The sequence below is a fragment of the Amblyomma maculatum genome, chromosome 8, assembly GCF_055883805.1.
Source record: "Amblyomma maculatum isolate TAMU_Amacu chromosome 8, ASM5588380v1, whole genome shotgun sequence".
Lineage (NCBI taxonomy): Eukaryota > Metazoa > Arthropoda > Arachnida > Ixodida > Ixodidae > Amblyomma > Amblyomma maculatum.
The window spans coordinates 87910737-87935769 of NC_139351.1; the positions used below are offsets into that span (position 1 = coordinate 87910737).

General features: G+C 43.4%; 1 protein-coding gene across 6 annotated transcripts in view; it reads right to left on the reverse strand.

The window, feature by feature from the left end:
• LOC146181709 (inaD-like protein) overlaps positions 1–25033 on the reverse strand; it is a 1346554-nt gene that overhangs the window by 1208969 nt on the left and 112552 nt on the right. For all 6 annotated transcript variants that reach the window (XM_084576720.1, XM_084576719.1, XM_084576716.1 and 3 more), the window contains exon 2: positions 1694–1745. The gene's annotated coding sequence lies outside the window, so the exon portion shown is untranslated. The remainder of the gene's footprint in view (positions 1–1693; positions 1746–25033) is intronic.

Consider the following 25033-nt stretch of genomic DNA (forward strand, 5'->3'; position numbering starts at 1 on the left):
TGCAATACGCAGCGTTAAAGAGTGACCGTCAAACAGGCAGGGCGATTGATTTCGGTGGTAGCTGCTACGTTGCGTATTCGATACCTACTAAATTTCCAGGGTGTGAATTCATTAAGCTCTGACGATTTTACGTTTACATTAAGTATAAGTGCGGTTACACGCAAGTCTAAGATTAACACAGGAACCCCACTAATAATCGCCATTAGACGCAAACAAATAGCGTATTCAACCTCTGCAGTTTTCTCTTCCTTTTTAATTTCACGAAAAAAGCAATGCACATCTCATTTTTTTCTATCAAGGAAAACTCTTAATCTCATCCGATAGGACCAGGTCTTATGCTGTTGAGCCGCTAAATAGCGAACTTTACTATTAAAAATAGTTAAAATATTACTGTGCAAGCTTCCTTCGTACGAAGATTTACCTACTTAATAGATCATGGCTTTCCAGCCTCTCTATTTTACACGCGTGTAGCTGTTGAGCATGCACAATTACGCTTTCAAAAAATGCAGTTAGTGAAAACTTGCATGAGACAGATTTCATGATGCATGAGCAGTAATGATAGGGGCATGAACAAGCGTGAAGAATAAAAATATTTCATAATAATATAAATAATAATGTACACAAATATTTTCAGTTCATAAGCACACCCACTATCACGCACGATCGCTCTCTTTCTCCCGTTTTAACGTAGGCGCGTTTCATAGGATATGACACGTAGTTGAGTAAAACATGCATGCGCACAATAATCTCCTTAATACCAATATTCATGTTAATTTTTTCATGTAGATAAAAAACGAGCGTGACATCTCTCTATAAAACAACCTCATCAAAAAAGAAATGATAGAAATGTGCTTCGACATGGATGACGGCGTGCATTTAACATGAGCGAACTGCAAGGGCGCTAGAGTGGCTTGCAATGGATAGCTTGGCTATTAAAACGTAAAAGCGCATCTATACACATCCTGAAGAATATGTTTGTACTGGAAAATCGTTAGGGCTAGAATCAAGCTCACCTTTATCGCCACTAGTAACATTCTAAATATAAAGACACTAGTGGCAATCATACAGAGCAGCTGCTGCCATCCCCACTTCACACTTCACCGTGGGTACATACTTCCCTTTTTAGGTTTATCTGACATGGCCCGCATTCTCCATCCCGCAGTCATGCCTATCATTGATCATCGAGCACTCTGAGCGGTGTAGAACGTGGCTTTAGCAATGTTATCTGGTCGATCGTGCACGACAAATAGAAGCTTAGTGCTGAAACCGCCGCAATGGTTCATCAGTATAACCTTCGCGAAGGTTGAACATCCAGTACTATAGGTGCTGTCAGTGCTCTGTCTTTTTACACCAGTGTGGCAACAATTAACGTGTTGTAAAGATTAGCGTTCCTCGGGCAATAATAAACTGTGTTATATCTGCTGAATATGGTCTATTACGCGTTACGCAATTCCATGATTTGCTGGCATCGTTAATTAAGGAGGTTATCTCACCTTTAAAAAATAGGAGTCATCTGATCGACACAGCTGGCAGTGACGGCTTTGTTAGTCATCATTCGTTCACGCTGCCTTTTAACGGAGTAGCTTAAATGCGATGTCGGATCCCTATCAAGGAACAACGAACTGCCTGAAATATTAGTAGCTTCTCATTCCATGTCCTATTCGCACACCAAGTGATTGATCTGAGCACTTACCACTCGTAACCGATGTCAATGCTGCTCCACAGTCCGTCTAGGAGAACTAGACCTGCAACAAGCAAAGACGGCACATATTGTTTCATCTGCACAAAAATTCCAGGCAAGGCCGCACCTCAACTTTGAACCGGATATTCAATACAAATTTGCACTTGGCGAAAGTCTTTCTAGGCTCATGGAACGAAATCCCATGCGCAAGATTTGTGCTCGAGATCCGTGCTTGAGGATGTCATATTCCGCGAGATGTGTTCTTTAGCGTTCCTGTCATCTGCACTCCCTTACTTCAACGCACGCTAAGGAACGTCACGCGACAGGATCGATGGTGTTAGGGAGCCTAGAGAGCCTAGACATGTAGGCTCTCTAAGGATGCCTCGATGCATGCCCCCTCTTCGGAGCGGTGAAGGGGGGCATACGCATCGGGGCACCCAGCGCAATCTAGTTCTAGATGGCACTGACGAGCCAAACTCACTCTCACCGGAGAGAGTGTGCAATAGATACACCGCCTTTCCTTTTTTGTAAACCAATTATAATTATATTAGGCGCTGCAACGAACACAGATAAAAAGCAAATGATGGAAAAGGAAGGGTAGGCTTTCATAAATAATTGGGTCACAGTAAAGTAAACTTTTTCACGACCCTTGGAGAAACCGGTTTGACTGGGCTGAGAACCAGGTGTAGGGGGAGAATCCGCAGCTTTTTCCTGTGTTATGAGCGCAGCCCAGTCTCCAATATGGCAGCGCCCTTTGGTCAATTTTGAAAAGGTCTATAGGTGGAGAAAGAAAGGTGGGAGTGAAAGTGTAAAGAGAGAAATGGGAGCCGTATTGTGGAAGGCTGCGGAGTAATTTGGACCACCTGGAGATCTTTAACCCGCAATCGAGCATGTATTGAGAAGCCCTCCCTTTACAGACACCAGTCAGATCTGTGTTTACTTGCAAGTAGTAAGTACTATATTCTCAAAAAAGCTGTCATCTTAACCTCAGTTTCCACCTGTAAAGGGTGCACTGTCGCAATCGAGCTTGTATTGAGAAGAAGCCCTCTCTATACAAACACCAGTCAGATCTTTGTTTACTTGCAAGCAGTACATACTATATTCTCAAATAAGCTGTCGTCTTAACCTCAGTTTCCACCTGTAAAGGGTGCACTGCTACAATCGCGCATGTATTGAGAATAAGCCCTCCCTTTACGAACACCAGTCACATTTTTATTTACTTGCAAGCAGTCTGTACATACATTCTCAAAATAAGCTGTCGTGTTAACCTCAGTTTCAATCCGTAAAGGGTGCACTGCCGCAATCGAGCTTGTACTGAGAAGAACCCCTCCCTTTACAAACACCAGTCAGATCTGTGTTTACTTGCAAGTACTAAGTACTATATTCTAAAATACGCTGTCATCTTAACCTCAGTTTTCACCTGTAAAGGGTGCACTGCCGATATCGAGCTTGTAATGAGAAGAAGCCCTCCCTATACAAACACCAATCAGATCATTGTTTACTTGCAAGTAGTACGTACTATATTCTCAAATAAGCTGTCGTCTTAACCTCACTTTCCACCTGTAAAAGGTGCACTGCCGCAATCTAGCTTGTATTGAGAAGAAGCCCTCCCTTTACAAACACCAGTCATATCTGTGTTTACTTGCAAGTAGTACATATTATATTCTCAAATAAGCTGTCGTATTAACCTGAGTTTCCACCTGTAAAGGATGCAATGCCGCAATCGGGCTTGTATTGAGAAAAAGCCCTCCCTTTACAAACACCAGTCAGATCTTTGTTTACTTGCAAGTAGTACATACTATATTCTCAAATAAGCTGTCATCTTAACCTCAGTTTCCACCTGTAAAGGGTGCACTGCCGCAATCGAGCTTGTATTGAGAAAATGCCCTCCCTTTACAAACACCAGTCACATCTTTATTTACTTGCAAGCAGTCTGTACATACATTCTCAAAATAAGCTGTCGTGTTAACCTCAGTTTCAACCCGTAAAGGGTGCACTGCCGCAATCGAGCTTGTACTGAGAAGAAGCCCTCCCTTTACAAACACCAGTCAGATCTGTGTTTACTTGCAAGTAGTAAGTACTATATTCTAAAATACGCTGTCATCTTAACCTCAGTTTTTACCTGTAAAGGGTGCACTGCCGATATCGAGCTTGTAATGAGAAGAAGCCCTCCCTACACAAACACCAGTCAGATCATTGTTTACTTGCAAGTAGTACGCACTATATTCTCAAATAAGCTGTCGTTTTAACCTCACTTTCCACCTGTAAAAGGTGCACTGCCGCAATCGAGCTTGTATTGAGAAGTAGCCCTCCCTTTACAAACACCAGTGAGAACTTTGTTTACTTGCAAGTAGTATGTACGTACATTCTCAAAAGAAGCTGTCGTGTTAACCTCAGTTTCCGCCTGTAAAGGGTGCACTGCCGAAATCAAGCTGTATTGAGTAGAAGCCCTCTCTTTACGAACAACAGTCAGATCTTTGTTTACTTGCAAGTAGCATGTACGTACATTCTCAAAATAAGCTGATGTGTTAATCTCAGTTTCGACCTGTAAAGGGTGCACTGCCGCAATCGATCTTGTATTGAGAAGAAGCCCTTCGTTTACAAACACCAGTCAGATCTTTGTTTACTTGCGAGTACTATGTATACGTACATTCTCAAAATAAGCTGTCGTGTTAACCTGTTTCCACCTGTAAAGGGTGCACTGCCGCAATCAAGCTTGTATTGAGAAGAAGCCCTCCCTTTACAAACACCAGTCAGAACTTTGTTTACTTGCAAGTAGTATGTACGTACATTCTCAAAAGAAGCTGTCGTGTTAATCTCAGTTTCGACCTGTAAAGGGTGCACTGCCGTAATCGATCTTGTATTGAGAAGAAGCCCTTCGTTTACAAACACCAGTCAGATCTTTGTTTACTTGCGAGTAGTATGTATACGTACATTCTCAAAATAAGCTGTCGTGTTAACCTGTTTCCACCTGTAAAGGGTTCACTGCCGCAATCAAGCTTGTATTGAGAAGAAGCCCTCCCTTTACAAACACCAGTCAGAACTTTGTTTACTTGCAAGTAGCATGTACGTACATTCTCAAAATAAGCTGTTGTGTTAATCTCAGTTTCGACCTGTAAAGGGTGCACTGCCGCAATCGATCTTGTATTGAGAAGAAGCCCTTCGTTTACAAACACCAGTCAGATCTTTGTTTACTTGCAAGTAGTATGTATACGTACATTCTCAAAATAAGCTGTCGTGTTAACCTGTTTCCACCTGTAAAGGGTGCACTGCCGCAATCAAGCTTGTATTGAGAAGAAGCCCTCCCTTTACAAACAACAGTCAGATCTTTGTTTACTTGCAAGTAGCATGTACGTACATTCTCAAAATAAGCTGTTGTGTTAATCTCAGTTTCGACCTGTAAAGGGTGCACTGCCGCAATCGATCTTGTATTGAGAAGAAGCCCTTCATTTACAAACACCAGTCAGATCTTTGTTTACTTGCAAGTAGTATGTATACGTACATTCTCAAAATAAGCTGTCGTGTTAACCTGTTTCCACCTGTAAAGGGTGCACTGCCGCAATCAAGCTTGTATTGAGAAGAAGCCCTCCCTTTACAAACACCAGTCAGAACTTTGTTTACTTTCATGTAGTATGTACGTAAATTCTCAAAAGAAGCTGTCGTGTTAACCTCAGTTTCCACCTGTAAAGGGTGCACTGCCGCAATTAGGCTTGTATTGAGAAGAAGCCCCCCACCCTTTGCAAACACCAGTCAGATCTTTGTTTACTTGCTAGTAGTATGTACTGTTGTGTCTGAGCTAATTTATTGCTCAGAAGGCGTCGGTGTGTCTGCGTTCGCTCCACGGGAATCTCAGCAAGCTTCGTCTGCAGATGTCCACCCGGTCTGCACGCACGCCTCAACAACCGTTGTCCTCCCCCATGGCCATTTCGAAGCACCGATTTGGCCGCTTTGTGAGGAAACGGCCTGGCTTCCCAAGAAGAGCCTAGCCTGTTAATGACCTACAGACGGGCGGCGGCGGAGCAAGCGGCCGTCGTCGGAGCCGCGCGGTGTCGGGTTACGATACTCGACGTCGGACAAAAGCGGAGGGAGAAGCCATCGTCGGCTTCGCGCGAGGTCTGGCTTGCTGGCTGAAGTGTTTGCTGCTGAGGGGAGACCCACAGGGCGCCGGACCGAACGGACAAAAACAGAGGCATGCCGTGAGGATAGAACGATGGGGGGGTCACTTGTGAACTAGCGACGTGTTTGTTAAAGTGTAGTGGCGCACGTGCAAGAATGTGCGGGGCGGGGCTCAGTGATGCAGTGCGCAAACTGTCACCTCGCGCTTTGTGATTGGCCCGTGCCGAAGATGAACTAATTCCCTGCCTAGGGACCTAGGGAGACCCAAGAGAAGAAAATATGGTGTCCGACATCTGGAGAGGGCTTCCTTCTGAAATCTCCAAAGTGTACAGATGTAAATAAACTACTTGTACTCAGCTCTAATGAAAGCTCCACGTCTCCGCGGTTCCTCTACGTCTCGCCAGTCAACGCTACCCTCGGCTCCGGTCCTGTGCGTCCAGCGTCGCGACAACTGATTGGCAGCGTGGTGGGATCGAACCTAGCTGACTGATGGAGAAGAGCACACCGAGATCACGGAGACTGGCAGTTGCGGACTGGTAAGTACTGGCATTGGTTTTGAGTTCCCAGGGTAATAAGATAGAGATGTAATCTTATTCCTGGAAAGGCCAGCCGCAGAAGCATAAATTAAAGTACTTCATGGTGGAGTCCATGGCATTGTCACACTGGTGTCATAGATTTGAAAAAACTGCTCAAGTCTCAACTCGTGAGTATGGGGAGGAGCTAGGCATCAATGTTGGCCCTGAAATGACTAAACATGAGATCAATGTGGCAATAGAAAGTTCGGATGCCGAAAGTAAACAAGTAGAAGAGACATGGTTGGAGATTCAGAGAGCCCAGGCGGAAGAGAAAAAGCAATTAGAGCTTGAAGTAGAGAAACTCTACCTGCAAGTTGAACTTTGAAAGACGAGCCTTGTTCAAGGAGTAGAGGTAGCGGTCCGACAAGATCTTTGTGATCCATCAAAGTTATTGCAATCATTCAAGGTTGGGCAGGACATAGGCCTTTATCTTGTGAACTTCGAGAGAACGTGCGAAAAGGCACAGTTTGGTCGCAGCTCTTGGCCGCGGCGTTTGTTAAGTTTGTCGCCTTGCGAGGCAGCGGATGTAATTGCTCGACTCTCTGCGGAGGACTCTGACGACTACGATAAAGTTAAAAATAGCCTTCTCAAGAGATTTCGTTTGTCGTCAGAGGCTTTCAGACAGAGATTTCGGAGCATTACAAAGAGGCAAGGTGCTAGCTATGGAGAGTTGGCCATTGAGTTGAAGGCAAACCTGATGGAATGGATGGTAGGCGCGAAAGCCAATAATGAGTACCTCAAGGCCTTAGAAATCATTGCTATTGAGCAATTTCTTCCTAAAGTTCCAGAGGCGATGAGAATTTGGATTCAGGACAAGGCGACTGTCAGCTCGCGGACCAATACGTCTCCCGCCGAGGGGTGCGAGAGGAGCTTTCTCCTTCTATGCCGACTGATAAGGGAAATAGCGTGACAGGGCCAGGACTGGGAAAACGCCAGTGGAATTCGGGATCTAAGCTGGAAAATGCGACAACGGACACTACGAAAACGCCTACTATTGTTGAAAAGTCGGAAAGCTAGGCTCAAGGAAAGGGGACGAATGACTTGTCACAGAGGAGTTTTGAAGCGCGTAAACCGCCAGTTTGCTATAACTGCCAAAACTCTGGACAAATTGCCGCGGGATGTCGAAAACCGAAAGTTACATTCGCATACACTTGTGATTTGGTGAGGAATTAGGAACTACTGAGTCCTTATTTGTTTGATTTGACAGTCAATGGAAAAAAATTCCGAGTGCTCAGGGACAGTGGGGCAACAATCGACCTTGTACATCCTGATTACGTGGACTAAAAGCAGTACAACGGGAAATGCGCGTGGATAAAGCCGATTTTGGAGGAATCTAGTGTTTGCCTTCCAGTAGTGGAAGTCGTGATCACTGGACCTTTCGGTGAGGTTCGTACTGAGGCTGCAGTTTCAAACAAGATGCCACCGCAGTACCCCTACTTGTTTTCTAATCGAACGGACCAGCTTCTGAGAGCTCAAGGGAAAAGCTTAACAGGGGGCGTTGTTCAGGCGCTCACAAGAGCTAATGCGCGTTCCCTTGCTGCCAAGCTAGAGATGAAAGAGGCTGACTCAGGACAGGAGGGTAGAGATGACGCGCGTGCACTGACACCAACCTCGCAGAGGAGCAGTCAACAGAGAGCAGTGAGGGGGTGTCAAAGAGGCAGTTTAATGAAACTGAAAACCAGCAGGCCCCGTCGCACTCCAATGAGATAGAAACAGGAACCAATTCAGACAATACAGGACAATCGGAAAGTGAGGGAAGCGATTGTAAGGGGTTGTCTGTGCTTCCGTCGATAGTGTCGCTCGATCGAGGACTCGGAAAGATGAACAGAGAAACGCTCATTAAGGAGCAGCAAGATGACGAAAGTCTAAAAGATGTGTGGGACGCAGCCAACATGAAGGAGGCACAGACAAGGGCGGAAAGTTACTACGAACGAAATGCAAAGTTGCAGTCGTAACAAGAAGGGGATCAAGTCCTTGTCCTGCGCCCATTGCGAGCCAATAAGCTGAAAGATCAATGGGAAGGGCCGTTCCGAGTGGTGAAAAAGCTTTCAGAGACGAACTACGTAATCGAGCGGAAGCGCAAGCGCCTAGATGTCACGATCTATCACCACCACCTCATGAAGCGATGAGGGCGAGATTCAGGCAGTCAGCATGGCTTTTAACGTTCGTGAGGAATTAACCATCGAGATTCCTCAGCTGGGCAGCTCTAAAGAAAGTGCTTGCCTGGTTTGGGCATCCCCAAAACTGGCTTGCTACCTCTACGGAACCCCGTTCATCTTTGTGACAGACCACTGTCTACTAACGTGGCTTTCGCAAATGTCAGGGAAAAATCCTCGACTATTGAGGAGGAGCCTTGCGCTCCAAGATTTGAGCTTCAGTGTGCGGTACAAAAAGGGAAAGACAAATGCTAACGTCGATGGCTTGAGCCGTGCATAATACTCTTTTTACCGCTTCTGTGAACGAAGAAGATACAAATGTATCCTTTACTGTTCTAAGTTTTTAGGCTACGTATTGTTGTACTGCAATTTTCTTAGCACTTTTCCTAAGTGAGAGAATTTAGCTTTTTGTGAACCGAAGTGAGAGAGTGAGATTGAGAGTCGCCAGCCGGGACCCAGACGTCCAGTCCTGGGCCTCGGCAAGAGCGCAAGAGGTCAGTGACAGACTTGGACTGGCGGCTATCTGGAGCAGCTGAATGCAGACCAAGGCAAAAACAATTTAAATCGCTGACGAATAAAGTTTCCTCTCTCTCTCTAGAGGGTCTGACTGACTGAGTGAAAAACTTTAATGCAGGGAAGAAGCTTGCGGTAGCCGGAGCAACCGCACGCAATGAGTAGGTTGTCTCCTCATTATAAGAGCCCGACTGTTAGATGTCTCTTAGGAGGAGAATGGCTGTGCCGGAGTTCTCGTGTTTGATCCCAATCGCCGTCGGCTGCGTTTCGATGGAGGCGAAACGGAGAGGCGTCCGTGTGCTGTGCCTGATTGATTATTTTATTTATAGGAAGGGAAAGGCGCGGTAACTGCCTCACTTGTTTTCTGTGCACACCTCAGCCGCGGCGTAAGGTAAGGGAGGAAGGTGAGAGTGAAAGTGGAAAGAAAGAAATAGAAGCCGTAGTGGAGGGATACCGAGTAATTTCGACCACCTGGGGATCCTTAACGTGCGCTGACATCGCACTGCACACGGACGCCTATTCGTTTCTCCTCCATCTGTCTTGTGCGGACAGAGGAGAAAATAGAGAAGAAATGAAAAAGAAGAGGCAGAAAAGACGCGCGCCGCAAACACAGCCGTCGCCCACCAACGGATCAGTGGCGGTTGCAATGACTGCCTACAACAGATAAAATTCAGTGGCTGGCTAGGAATCGAAGAGTTATCACATTTTCAACGATTTTCTTCTCAAAAAGGGCAGTAGCCTTTTCAATGTCGAACGAGAAACGTCCACGGACATCGAAAAGAAGTGTAGCACAATGGGAACGAAAGAGAGGCTTAAATAGCTTTCGAATGCTGCTGTCTATTGAAGGAAGCCGGCGTCCTTTGGGCAATAGAAATGTGCATGAAATGGCTTAGGCAGGATTCAAAAAAGCTGCTCATGTAGGAGCAGTTCAATAATGTTTTCAGACAAAAAACATCGATACATTGACTCTTTAATATAGAGCTACATAATTCGCAGGAAAGATAGACTTGTGAAAGGCAGAACACCGTGACTAAGCCGATAATCCTTAATGCTTCTTTCCGTGTTGTTGACAGAACGGTTCGATGCCATTATATTTTTTTAACTGACTTTCCGCCCAAAGGCCAAAGTACAAAACAAGAAAGCCTACATAACAATTTCTCCTTAAGCTTGGTGGAATTTCTAACTTAAACACTTCTCATACTTTTAATGAACGGCTACAACTGTACTGTAACTAACTCTTCTTCAACATTTACACCACTCAAACAAGTCGTGGAAACATGTTTCTGGTCAATATAATTTCAATATGCCATGCTGTTGCGAATATCAAAGCCCTCAAGAAAAATAAGAAACGCCTTGACAGCACGCCCTGCACACCAGTGTCGTGCTGCTATAATTTGCGTATGACGTATCAGCCCATTTTTTTCTCTTTTCCGTCTTCAACGTCTGGCGCGTGGCAGCCCACATATGTCTTCGATGAGACCCTCAGGTAGTTAAATGCTAACCTGCTTAAAAGCTTGGAAGGCTCATTCAAGTGCCTTCTATGTCGTCTTTTGCATCGGTTCTGAGCAGAATACTGGTTTCAGAAAAATCAATAATATTGAACGTATTAAAGGGGCTGTGCATTGTGCAAGAAAGAAAATATTCGTTCCTAAGAGCTTCGCGACGTCCTATATAAGGAACATCTTATTCATTAAAGACACCATCAGAATTTCAACACCGGCGTGTCCAGACAATTCGTAGCCCCTTTAATTAATCTGCTTGTTCGAGAATGCTCTTTTGTAGTTTCTTAGGCTGGGGTCATACATATTTCTCTTCTCCTTACGTTGCTAGAAAAAGAAAACATAAAATGGCAAGAAAGGAATGTTTTGCCTGGCCTGTGATTTCACATCCTCAGAAAAAGAAATTAAGTCCAAAGGATGGAGTGAAGCGTCATAGATAAAAAAAAAATAAATTTGCTGTTTGTAAAGCTCTTATGAACAGACCGTTTCACAGCATCTCTTAAAACCCAAAAATGAATTCTACTATCAGTTTTCTGCGCGAGGATTATAGGTAGTTGCCTATTTTCACGCTTTCTTAACTAAAACATAAAAGGAGAGAGCAGGAAAGGAGAGTATGCGGTAGAGTATACGAAGGTGATTAAGTAGTTCTTCAAAAGCTTTCTCTAAAGAAGACGAAAGCGGAGTTTGGTGAGCACCTATATTGGCGCGCAATGGGTGTGAATTATAAATTCCCGTTATTACGAGAGTACATCACCAGCATCTTTGCACGTAAGAATGAAGAACAGATGCGTGTATTCATTTTTATTGCTACACTATAATTTCGACTACAACACGAAACAGGCTTCCCTTGGAGAAAATTAGTTCCTTTGAAGTTGCGTCTAGCGAGAGTAACTGGGGTCTTCTATCAAACGCCGGGCTGCACCACTGCAGGTAGCCAAATTTATGCCCCTGCTTTACATGGAATACATATGTCACAAATTGAAAAAAAAAAATGATACGTATAGATCGAACCAGAAACTATGGAGGAATAGGAGTACCTAAAGCTGCCGAGTGCAATTTGAAGCCACTTAGTCGAGTGAATGAGACATTTGAGTGTGAGATTATGGTCAAGTGTAAATTTGCATCAGCTTCCTATTATTGCTGTTGTTGTTATTTTGCGTTTATTCTTCGCTCCTAAAATCCGCTCAAACGCGTTCGCTGTTCCATTTTGTGAATTATACGGATTTTTCAGATTTCTTGAAATTGTTAGGGCTTAAAGCATTTATCGTATACATCATTTTTAAAATGGTGCATATAGTGCGAACATAATTATGCCTTCGAGGAAATTATTCTTGGTGTAGGGGCCATCTCTCCCGTTGCATGAAGCAAATGGGTTTGCTGTGACTACAACGGGTCTTGAAATATTGCAGACGAGTTTTTTGGACAGGTAATTATGGGCGGTGGTAGTGTAAAAACTGTCGCGGGGCGATGTTTTCAATCAACTGCACGCGAAACATTTCTGAGGACGCATTCTAGCAGACAGACCAATATGTGCAACGAAAATGCAATAGGACGTTAAATAACTTTGAAAAATGAGCTACATTAAGGCAGTAATCTCCATCAAGTGATCTGTAGGTCCGTTCAGACGCACACCCACAGAGTGCTTCACCTAAAGCCTATAGTATTCCACTTCACGGGAACATTCTGTGCGTTATTCTTTCAAACCACAAAATTGCTGATTTCGCGTTCCTCTTGCCGATCTTCATCCCTTGTATCTCTCTTGGCAGTTTATATGCAAGTGAAATGCAGATGAATTTAAGTTTTTATAGCCCTGTCATTTGCTCTAAGGACCATAGTAAATTATCATGGGCTATTTTCGCTTCCAGGCTGCCACTTTGGAGAATACGGATCTGACATTGTAGATTCACAGAATCTGGACAGGACTCTAAAACTGCAGACGAACTTTACGCGCGCGTTTCCAAAACGTTGCACTGCATTGCCGTTGCCTGGATTTTCACCTGTGGGTGGGATCGTCGTCACAAACTGCAGATGTATCAAGAGGAGAAGATAACGGAGGTGGCGGATGTGCAGAGTCTATGAGGGAAATCACAGGAGAGTTCAGTGTGTTATCATCCTCCTTGAAAAGTCAAAGTCTGTTCATATAAAAATCGCACGGCGAATAAAAACATTACAAGGGTTCAACGCTGCTGAACCAAATATTGAGCGAAAGCGTTAGCTGCGGGCGACCGAGCGTTCTTCTTCTTCTTCTCTTTTTCTTCTTTCTCAGCCCACATATAGAGCCCCGCTTTAACCAACCGATATGAACGTGCCTTAGTGGCCTATAGGGGTAACGTGAATGACAGGGTCCTAGCAGGCTGATTTTGACATAACCGTGCTATGTGAAACGAGAGCCCCAAGTTGGCAGCTCCTGCCAGTCCGTGTGTCACGGGGGGGTGTGACGTCACAGCGTCACGTGGGTAAGACGTAACTGCGGCCGGGTCACGCGAAGGCTTGAAAGTGTGAGTAGTATTGCTTTCGCAATAAAATATTGAAGTTTTGTAGCCAATCCTCAGCTATTGATCGATGAATACAAAATATTCAAGAATATTTTGCCCATATTTTGCCCTGATGGACACCTGTCTTGTCAACCTAATAAAGACTTGAAATGTCACTGATTTATTTATTTATTTATTTATTTATTTATTTATTTATTTATTTATTTATTTATTTATTTATTTATTTATTTATTTATTTATTTATTTATTTATTTATTTATTTATTTATTTATTTATTTATTTATTTATTTATTTATTTATTTATTTATTTATAATACCCTCAGGGTACAGTTGTACGTTACAGAGGGGAGGGGCGCATACAGGATATATATATAAAACAGAAGGTTAACAAAAGCGTACAAATCTGAAAAACAAAGCAAATAAAAAAGAACAAGGTACGTGTGCAATTTAGGAAATTTAGGAAAACGGCATAGGTGTTAAAAACAACAATATAAAAATATAACAAGCAACAGTATACAATGATGTTATGCAAATAACCATACAGTAAGTTTTAAAACTAGGCAAAAAAGAAAGATTGCAGCGTGGATTTAAGTTTTTGTTCTTCAGTTATACTTGTTAGTGATGCAGAGAGGTTATTCCAATCATTACAGGTGCGGGGAAGAAAGGAGTTAAAATAGGCAACTGTGTTTGTGTGCGGAATGTTTACCTTTTGACTATGGTTACGGCGAAACGAAATGTAGGATGGTGGCTGAACCCATGAGGAACGCAAGGTGGAGTTATGGTAGTATATTTTGTGAAAAAGTGAGAGGCGGGATAGTTTTCTTCGAGTATATAACAGCGGGAAATGTAAGTATGCTTTCATATTAGTAACGCTGGCTGTCCTTTGATAGTTATTTAAGATGAACCGGGCTGAGCGATTTTGTACTGCCTCAACGGAGTGTATGAGTGTTGCTTGACCGGGGTCCCAAACAGATGAGGCGTATTCCAGTTGTGGACGAATGTATGTTGTATACATTAATAGCTTTAATGATGATGGTGCAAGGGAGAAATTACGACGAATGTATCCGAGAGTACGATTGGCTTTAGCGATGATGGAGTTGACATGCAATTTCCTGGTTAGATCACTAGTAACGATTACACCAAGGTAGCGGTATGACTTTACAGATTCTAATGGGACGTTATTAAGCATATACATAGGACTTGTTACATTAGTTCGAGATACCCTCATTGATTTGCATTTGTTAATGTTTAATTGCATGCACCATTTACTGCACCATTCGCTAATATTATTAAGGTCATTCTGGATTAGTAGGATATCGGAATTATCAGCAAGTTTACGGTATAAAACACAGTCATCAGCAAATAGGCAAATTTTCGAAGAAACACAGGAAGGCAAGTCATTTATGTAAATCAAGAATAAGAGCGGTCCCAGAACCGACCCTTGCGGAACGCCGGACCGGACTGGGACAGAAGGTGAGTTGATTTCATTAGCATTTACAAATTGTACGCGGGATGTGAGGAAAGCGCGGATCCAATTAATTACAGCAGGGTCAATGTTTAGAAAGCTGAGTTTATGAAGGAGTAGTGCGCGGCTTACTTTGTCAAAAGCTTTAGAGAAATCAAGAAATATACAGTCAGTCGAAAAGCCAGAATCTAAATAGGCATGCAAATCATTAGTGAAGGAGACAAGCTGAGTTTCACAAGAGAATAGTTTACGGAATCCATGCTGTGCACTTGAAAAAAAGTTGTTATTTTCGAGAAAGTTAACAAGATGTGTGTATATAATGTGCTCCATAATTTTACAAGGTACGGATGTTAGGGAAATAGGCCTGTAATTGAGGGGATCGTGTGCTGGACCTGATTTGTGGATGGGGATTACTTTAGCAGATTTCCAGTCATGGGGCAAAATGCCAAGATCATAAGATTGCGAAAAAATGCACTCCAGTATTATTGTTGTTTCTGCCAATGCCATGCAACCGAGAAATACGATGCTCCGAATGGGTGCCCACGTGGACGCGCAGGCCTTTCGACTACAAGCAATCCCAGTTAAGTGAATGAGGCCAAAAGTGAGACTCGTTTCTTTCGGTTCTTCGTTATAAGTAAAACAATGTCGAGGTTAATCTCTACACAATATGTATATGCTTAGCCAGGTAACGCAGAGTTTCTAATACTGTTATATGCCGTTTTATTTGATGATACAAACTTAGAGATAATAATATTGTGACATATATACCCGGCATCGCTGGACCTTAAAGAAGACAACGATCAGCAACAGTGACACAGAAGACGACAAAGTGGTGGCAACGTTTAGTGTTAGATGAAGGTTGACGCTGCTGTGATTCTGTGCTTTGTGTGCTGTGTCATCCCGGACTAATCATCGTGCACTAACCTTGCCACGTATCAATATCAAGATTTCAAACCTTCTTGCTGCCAGAAAGGATTAAAAGGATGCTGCTAGAACTCTAGTATTCCCCGCAAACCTACATCCATGTTTTCGTATTCTTACCGCTCCCGAGTATGGCGCGCCTATACACCTTGGCTATACGCAATAGTGAAGTAAATAGCAACTTCATTCCGCCAAGCTTCATTTGCATATTCCTTTGCATGAAATGAAGCTGTCAAGAATTTAGCAGCAGGCACTCGGCCTAGAAATGATGACATGACTAAAGAAGAGAGCAATAGAGAAGCACTAGAGAGCACTAAAGAAGAGAACACTAAAGAAGAGATAGATAGATAGATGGATTTATTGAAAGGAAAAGGCAGAGAGGTTGGCCCGAATAATTCAAATCTGGCCTGCTACTCTGCACTGGGGAAGGGGAAGGAGAGAAGAAAGAAGAAGAAAGAAGAAAGAAGAAAGAAGAGAGCAATAATGAGGCCTCCGTATGCTAACTGAATTGAATACCCGCTCAATGAATAGGTCGACAAAAGCTTTACTATAGTCTGCATCTTTTTCTGCCCAAGAAAACAGTGCGCGCATTGATCCACGATGCAGCTTTTTGTTTCTCATCTTGTGTGCAAAACTTTCCGACGTGGCAGGAAGTGCTTTCATTAGCTCATTTCCAGGGACCCTATTCCGCGACTCATTATTAACTTTGACGTGAACGCAACCTGTCTCCACGCTAAAGTGGATCCCCCGAGATCTTCTCATCGATGGCAAAGTGACGTAATTTTAACATGCCAACGTTAGAGGTGCCATGATGTAGGAAAACTAGGCGTGATCCTGGCTGCATTGCTTTGTAAGGGAACCCATTTCATGCATACATGTCTGGAATGAATATTCGAAAAAAATGGATTCCTAACGCAGCTCATGTCTCAACTGACTTCAGTAATGAATTGATTTTAGGCAAAAATAAATTTTTATTCTTTATTCCGGATTCAACCACTCGACCTTTGTGTTGTCACCCAGGCACGCAGCTGACTATGCACATGTATGTTGACTCTAATGAGGTACGAGAAGGGAGCTATTGGTTCAATTTAAGCTTAGAGATGGTCGCAAAGTGAACAACTATTTCCTACATGGCATGAGGAAATATAACCTGCCCTTAAGGTGGAGGTAAGTCTCTCGATCATTTCTATAGCTTGATTTGAGTGCGAAACGAGCTATCACCCCGCCCAACATCGTGATTCATAGCCACACGGATAGAAGAAAGAAGAATGCAAAGTCATTTACGTAGGGGACGCACTAGTTACCATGAAATAATCTCATCGTGTTTCCGTTTTATAGCAGTTATAGTAGTTATAGCAAGTGGGGTTTAATGTAATGCTTATTGGCTCATTTGCACCCAAAATTAATTCCGTATTAAAGCTGAACAACGAGCGATAGCTTTTCGAATTTGTAGGTGAAAACTGTGTGCCTTCAATCGAACCAACCATTCATTCTTCCGATTCCGGCGTACAAAGTGCTGATTTGTGAAAGGATTGTTGTTCATCAAGGCCCCAGCTGCATAATCCTTCGGCGTACCTGAAGCAGGTTATACCACTAAGAATGAGAGGCACTCGCCAACTTATTTCTCGTGCCTCTTGCACGTGTCAAACGAAACAAACAAAATACATCGATAACTTGGAGGAATACTGTCTGCAATTCCTCTCTTTGTTAAGTACACCCTTTCCATTTAGATTTTAAGGGTGTCAGGAAATTATGTTAATCACTTGTACTAATGCCATATCATTAATGTTTCATCGCGAGACATGTGTGGCGCTAAAAATAAAATTGAATCGTTGGCTAGAAGGAAATGACGTCCATTGACCAGAAGTGATAGCGCAGGCCGATTGACATCATGGCGGTGAATGACAACTGCAACGTTTGATGTGCCCTCAATGTGCCCGTGTCGCCAGGTCTGCACTTCTTCGAGGAAACAAGATGATACGAGTAGATATCTAGCTTGATGTGGACCGAAGTGTAGCCGTCCTCAATCATAGCCACGAAAGAATGCACAAAATTCCAAACAAAAGCATAAAGAGATGCTAATGATAACGCGTTGCCAACACAATGTCTTATGCAGAAAAAAGAATAAATTGGCATGGGCAGGGCATGTAGTGCGGAGAGAGGATAACCAATGGTCGCTTTGTAACAAATTGGTTTGCAAGGGAAAGAAAGCGTAGCAGGGTATGGCAGAAATTTAAGTGGGGAGCTTAAGAAGTTTGCAGGGGTCTGTTGAAGGTACCTAGCACAGTATCGAGGCAATTGGAAAACTATGGAAGAGGTCTTCATCTCAAACCCTACTGATGCCCTGAGGCAATAAATATCGATTAAAAAAAAAGGTCTTCGCCCCGCAGTGGGTATAATTCTTCTGATGGTGATGATGCTGCTCCTGCTGCTGCTACTGATGTTGATGAATCTGACAGGATTAATAGGCAATTAGCTTGCTAAGGATAAAGTCGCATTTGGCCAGAAATGTAAAGTCAATTTGCACATTACACGCGGTTTGCAAACTAGGATAAAGGCTGTATGTATGAAGATTAATTAGCTGCACCAGCTAGTACCCTACGTTGGGCATTTCGGCAGAGTGTAGCGAAACATGCATACAAAAGTACTACGCGAATGCAAAACCAATTTATTGAACAATATAAAACTTAAACTACCTTATATACACTACAAATATGTAATACTATTTAAGCGTGATGTATCTTCTGGGCTGTCAATAAAGTTTGTAAAGCATGCGATTATTTTTAAACGAAATTTCTTTATTTTTTTGAGACAAGTATTGTTTCCGTTTCCAGTTACCAAAGAACCATTTTCAAACAAATGGTAAAATATTTTATTGTAATATTTATTATATTACAATTATTTATTATAATAATATAATATTGTCCCGCAGGTCGGAGTAGGTGCAGTCCTTATACAGCGCCACAATGGCAATGAACATGCCGTTGCATATGCAAGCCGTTTTTTAAGCAAGGCTGAGCGTAATTACATAGTAACTGAACAGGAATGCTTGGCTGTTGCTTTCAGTCTGCAACGGTTTTGGTCATATCTTCATGGCTGGGCATTTAAAATTGGTACGGACCATCATTCCTTATCTTGGCTTGTAAACCTCCGTGATCCCTGTGGACGCCTTGCGCGCTGGGCTTTGCACCTCCATAAATTAAATTTTACTGTGTATTTTAGGAGTGCTCGTAAGCACGGTGATGCTAACTGCCTGCCACGGTTGCCTCTTGAAACTACTGATTGCGAGAGTGAGATCTTGGATGAATATATAGCTGCTATCTCTCCAAGCTTCCCCGATGTTGGTAAATTCAAGATTGCACAGCAGAACGACAGGGAGTTCCTGCAGGTTCATATAGGTTCCTGACTACAGCCAACTGTTCCAGGGAATTGGAAGGTGCAAACCAGCCTGTCTTACTACCATAGGGCAGCATTTTAACGTTCCAATATTCTTACTTTTTCTTTGTTTTCTTCCTTTATTTTCCTATTCACATTTACTGAGGCCCGCATAGTGGTGGTCAAGAGGATGTTGCGTGTGGCTGTACGTTAGCCTGCTGGCAACAACTTCTCTCTGTGGAAGCGTGTCAATGCGCCATCATATTTCTTGGAGATTCGTCTGAGTTTCTTTTGTTGCCTTTGAACCCTTCGGCCCAATTAATTTCCTTTTTAAAACAAATAAACAAACAAAAGGACACCAAAAGCAGCGCTTGGTTTACGGGAAAAGTGAGTGCTGCTGGTAATGTCACAATTATTCCTTCAAGGACTAATGTTGCCGCTCCTAATTCAATCGTTCGAAGAAACTGAGTTGATAACATGTTTAACATGAGAACATATTTACTTGCTTCTAGATTATAGTACATATAATTCTGCAAGCTTCTGAGCGCCATTTCTCTCCGTGGCCTGACCCCTTATACAAGATTGCTAACGGTGAGCCTCTCGCAGCAGGATCCGATTCTCCGTTCAAACGTACCCTCGTACTGGCGTTTTCGTTTTGTTTGTTTGTTTCTTCTCGGTTGTAGCGATTGCACCTTACCTCCCGAGAGAGCCCTTTACCGAACGACATGACGACAGGCAGCGCGGAACGACGTAGACTTCATCCTCTTAGCATTGTCGCGTGGCGTCGCTTTGCCCGCAGCAGATTTACGCGCCCGGACAACTCAAGGGACCTACGCTGTGGGCGGAGACAAATGGTCTCGTTGGACCTTTGGCAACTGAGTTGGAAGATGGCAGGACGCGTCTTTCCATGCCATTTTGTTCTCCATGTGCAGCTAGGAGCGTGCAGGCATTGAGTTCATTGTTACGGCTTGTTAAATCTAGAGTACAACCTTTGTTAGAAGTAAAATGCACATTGAAACAAAATTTTAAGGCGAAAGCCTTTATTGCCTCATCGTTGTCGTCAGCAAAAGTGTCAGGCTTTTGCGGCGGCTCTGATTGGTCGAGACGGGATGACGTCATAGAGATCTTGACCAATCACAGAGCACCACTGCAGTATGTGCTAATGCGTGCCGTATGGTCATATTGAAAAATTGAAAAAAAATTATTTCCAGTAATATACAGGAAATGGATCTCGGGCGAAAAGCTACAACGATACTTGAGAGATGCCCGAGGCCCAGTAATGGCAGAGCAGCAGGACGTGTGACATTAAGGCGAAGATATACATATATAACATAATCAATGGTGATGGTACTAATTAATGACAAATAAATATAATAAATAATTATTTACAAGGTACAAAATAATTGTTATATATAAAATACTGAATACTGAATACTTATCAATAATCGCTAATTAGTGACAATTGCATTATAATTATTAATTAAATTATTGCCACGCACCTGGTGAAATCAACCACACAACAATAAACGTACAACAGCTGCGAAGATGCAAGGATCGCGATCTCCTCGCTGCCAAACAGAATTCACTGAATAAATTCACTCGCAGCATGTGAAAGAGTAGCCGCTCGTTTTACTCGTAGCAGCATTCATCGCTACATGCGCAACAGTCGCGTAGCATAATGCAGCACTGAGGCTTTCGCTCTTCATCGCTTCAGTCGCCAAAGTGTCCTGGAATGTTTTATTTTAGCGCAATGTGATCGGTGAGTCCTAAAACAAATCCAGACGAAGTTTCATACTCCGTAGGAAACTATTTCTATTGTTGAATCGTTTCCAACCAATGTAGCAGACGAAGCGTGCACCTGGCGGCTTGTCGTGAAGTTGGGCAATTTATCGGATATGAGGTAGAAACGTGAACTCGTGAAGCATCCGCAACCCGGACACATTGCGAATGAACGGTCTGCTGACGGCGTGCAGACAACAGCTTGAGGCTGGAGCGTGGCTCGGTGATACTCAGTTTGTCACAATGTTGAAGTTTCTATATCTGCCGCCAATATCGTGCCGAAACAGTTTGGAGCCTTCAAAAGTGCGAATGCGCGCGGCGTGCAAGAAACCCGCGCATCTTATGTGTTTGAGAAAAATGGAAAAGATGAGGGAAAACAAATTGTGCATGGTGGTCCGCCGTGGTGGTGCAGTGGTGAGACGCCTAACTACTGTGCCGGAGTACCCGGGTTCGATCCCGACTGCGGCGGCTGCGTGTCGATGGAGGTGAAACGAAGAGGCAAAGATCCCCAGGTGGTCGAAATTACTTCGTAGACCTTCACTACGGCTCCTCTTGCGAATGTATTTCCGTTATGAGATTTCACAGAATATTAGAGAGCCAAAGGTTGCCAAAGTTTATCCGCAGCCTACCTGTTCAGCCCGCCTCACGTAACCAACATGTGGTTAGCAAGGTCTGGTACAGCAAGCTCAACGGGCAGCAGTGGCCAGCGGAGCCCTGGACTGAGGAGAACCGACCATTGGGTGGAGGTGGACGAGGTCGACGGAACAGACTCCTGGGAATGCAACAAGGAGCTCTGAAGACGCCCCAAAAACCGCCCAAAAATAACATAGGGCTGCATAAAGTTTTTCCTTCCTTCCTCCCTTGGAAATTTAAAAGCAACAGACTGTCACCCCACTTTGCTTTTTGTTTTGAAAATGGTTAGGAGCCGAAGAAATGTGAGGCTAAACATTGACCCGTGTAATGAGGACAGTTTGACTCAGAGGTAAAGCTTAAATCTTGCAGTAAAGAACTCCCTCGTGTTAGGGTGATGCGCTTAATGCGACTAAAAATCCCGAAAGTCTCACTGTGCCCCACCTCTTAAACAAGGTTCGTGCCGCTTGAGACGAAATCATAATTTTTGAACCTTACGCTTTAAACCTCTTTGGAACAAGTGTGAGCTACATTTGGACCTAACTGCTGGAAACTGCTTAGAAAGGTGGTCGAAATTACTCCGCAGCCTTCCACTACGGCTTCTTTTTCTCTCTTTCCACTTTCACTCCCACCTTCCTCCCTTTCCTTTTGGTGCGGTGCAGCTATCCAATGAAAAAGTGTGACGGATACTGCGCCTTTCTCCTCCTGTGAACTTATTATTATTATTACTTTTACTACTACTATTACTATTACTACTACTACTACTATTATTATTATTTATTATTTATTATTATCATTATTATTATTATTCTGTGAGCTGTTTAAAGTGATATTTATCTGCTGTCTGGCATGATGGACTAACATAAAAGTGTAGTGTAAATATTTCGCTTAGTTGGCGCTGAGCAATTAGAAAACTGCAAATGACCCACAGCGGTGGTTATAATGCTCTTGACTGCTGTACCCTAGGATGCGGGATCGAATGTTAGCGGCGGCGATCGCTTTTCGATGGCGACAAATATCAAGGCGTCCGTGAGCTGTGCGATGTCAGTGCACGTTGATGAACCCCAGGGGTCGAAACTTCCGGAGCCCTCCACTACGGCGTGCCTAATAGCCTGGGTCTTTTTGCAACGTTGAACCTCATAAACTAAAGCAAACAAAACAATTTTGCAAATGATAGCGAAGTGCGAAGGACTGGTACCCTGGTCTTTTCCCTGGATAGCCCTTTGCTGATTAAGATAGATAACACTGCATGACTGAAGGCAGAGAAAGAATTCTCTGTTCCCTAGATGGAAGGGCAAGGCAACACGGAGTGCACCGCGGAGTGACTGCTTCGTTCATAAAGTGCTACTACCAAGGAGAGTTGCGAGTAACACACAAATGAGGACACAGCATTAAGTGAAAAGTAAAAGCCTGTCATACGAATGCCAACCATAAGCTAAGAGACGAAATTCGCAACCTAGGGTTGGCAGCAAACAGTGAACCGTAGTCAACAGTAATTACAGCAATGCAGCCTCGCTTTACAGCAGCTAAACTGCCGGCTTCAAAACCGACAACCGTCCATACTTTTGTAATAAAAACTGACTCCGTCAATCCAAAGATGGTTATTATTTAGTGCCATAGGGCCACCTCAAGCTGTTAGCAAATATTGCATAAAACACGTAAGTTAAAAAAATAAGCATTACTACAAATTAAAAACCAAAAAATAACATGAAACAATTTAGCGCTTTCCAGAAAAGAAAAACAGTCCACCCGCCTTTCGCACTGTTCAACAATTCTTGTCCTTTACGACGCTGTTTTCAACAGAGCGTCTTCCAAGATGTGCTTTCATTATTGACATATCTGGAGCGTGACTTCGCGCACCAGTCCTCGTCGTGGTTTTATTGCATTCGACATGACAGCCTCATAAGAAGCGCTCGTGTCCGAGCTCGTGTTTGCCGAGACGTCAACGTTAGCGCATCGTCTCTGCGCACATACCTTCGCCGCTCCTGTCATCTGTTCTATGCGGGTCAGGTCAAGCCCATTAGTAACGCAGGCTACAGCGCACCAGTCACTTTGTCTTCATTGCGAAGCTGGGCAAGTGGTAAGGAAACAGCAATATCCCGGTCTCCGTGTCTGGCTTCGCAAACAAAGGCTGTCGACACCGCTGGTGACGTGGGATTGATTCTGCGAATCGCAGACTATTTACTCCGCTTATAACAGCGAATTGCAGACTATTTACTCCGCTTATTACTCAATAGTGCTTCAAGCCGAACAGCAAGCACCGTCTTATAGTTTCAAACTAGGGGACACTAAACCAGTGAAGGCACTTTCTTTCTTCGGTTCTTCGGGTATCACCCTCCCAGGGCTGTCACTGCGCTTCCCTTACAATTATCATATTTTTGCCGGTTCTATTGCATGCTGGATCGGAATGTATGTGTTAATAATTTCCAAATTTTAATATGCTGGACAATTCAGCCGGACTGCCGAATGTATCACGCAATATTTAAAGAAATTGTTACAACGTTGTTTATTGCTTTAGTGCTCGGAAAATCTTGACCTTTATATTATATGTTTATAGTGATCTAGTTATAACGAGGTGGCAGACTTGTACAGATGCGTGACTACGTCATTTGCGTTCCTCTGCCATGTCTTCTTACGTGCACCAATACATTTGTCAGTGATTACTCGTCTCAATAATGCAATTTGAATGTTTTATTTTCGTCACCCATTACAAGTGCTACACGCAAAAAATATAGATTCAGGTCTAAGTGAATGCTATCTCCCACACAATTCGTGTATGGAAATTTCCAGAACCCTCAAATACGGCGTCTCTCATAACTTGAGTCGGTTTAGAACATTACGCCCCATAAATAAATTCAAACCAAACAACTCATGTATTACCGGGGACAGCGCATTGAAGAATAATAAAGTCATTGCTGGTGTTTGTAACACTCTCGTTTGTGACATGGTCTTTCAATAAAAGCTTTACCAAGTATAACTATATAGCAGAAATTGCTCTACCTGGCAAAGCCGCGTGAAACTATCGCGACATATCCGCTTTATCCAAAACTAAACCACAGCCATTCTTTTCTAGGCTGCCGCTCCTTCTTCCCCTTCATCCTCTTCAGTGCTTCAACTCAATCTATTAAAAGGGGCATTAACAGCGGCTAACAAATTCAAATCGTAGTTGTTGTTTGTAAGTTCCCTCTGCCTTGCGTCGATTTTCTTGTCGAGGTGCTTTTCCACTGTCGGCCTTGTGTTTTCTGCATTGTACATTCTGTAGATCAAAATACCTGTCGCCTTGAAGCAACAACTACAACATTCGTGCACTAGAATTCACAGTCAAGGCTCGTTTCTCTGCTTTCTGTCAACGTTCGAAATGGTCACGTTGTACTTGCCTTTCAGTAGATACATGTAGGCAGGTATCATCAGTAGTCTGTGCTTATGTCTGTGTGTGCTTTCAACTCAGCCTTTCTCAGCCCTTTGTGTGCACTTCCCATGCAAACTGCTAGAGCATAAAAGGTTTATCTAGCATGGTACGAAAAGGGGAAAACCACTCCCATGTACAAGTCTACAGCCTCTGCACAGTTTCGGTCAACTACCCTTATTAGGGTTTAAGAGCATAAGCTATACTACTCCAGGGTGCAAACTCGGAAATCGAAAAAAACATTGAAAAAAAAAATTATTTCCAGTAATATACAGGAAACGGGCCTCGGGCGAAAAGCTACAACGATAGCTTGAGAGATGCCCGAGGCCCAGTAATGGCAGAGCAACAGGACGTCTGACATTAAGGTGAAGATATACAAATCAGTCGATATTGTCGACCATAAACCCTGACTGCTCATTGGA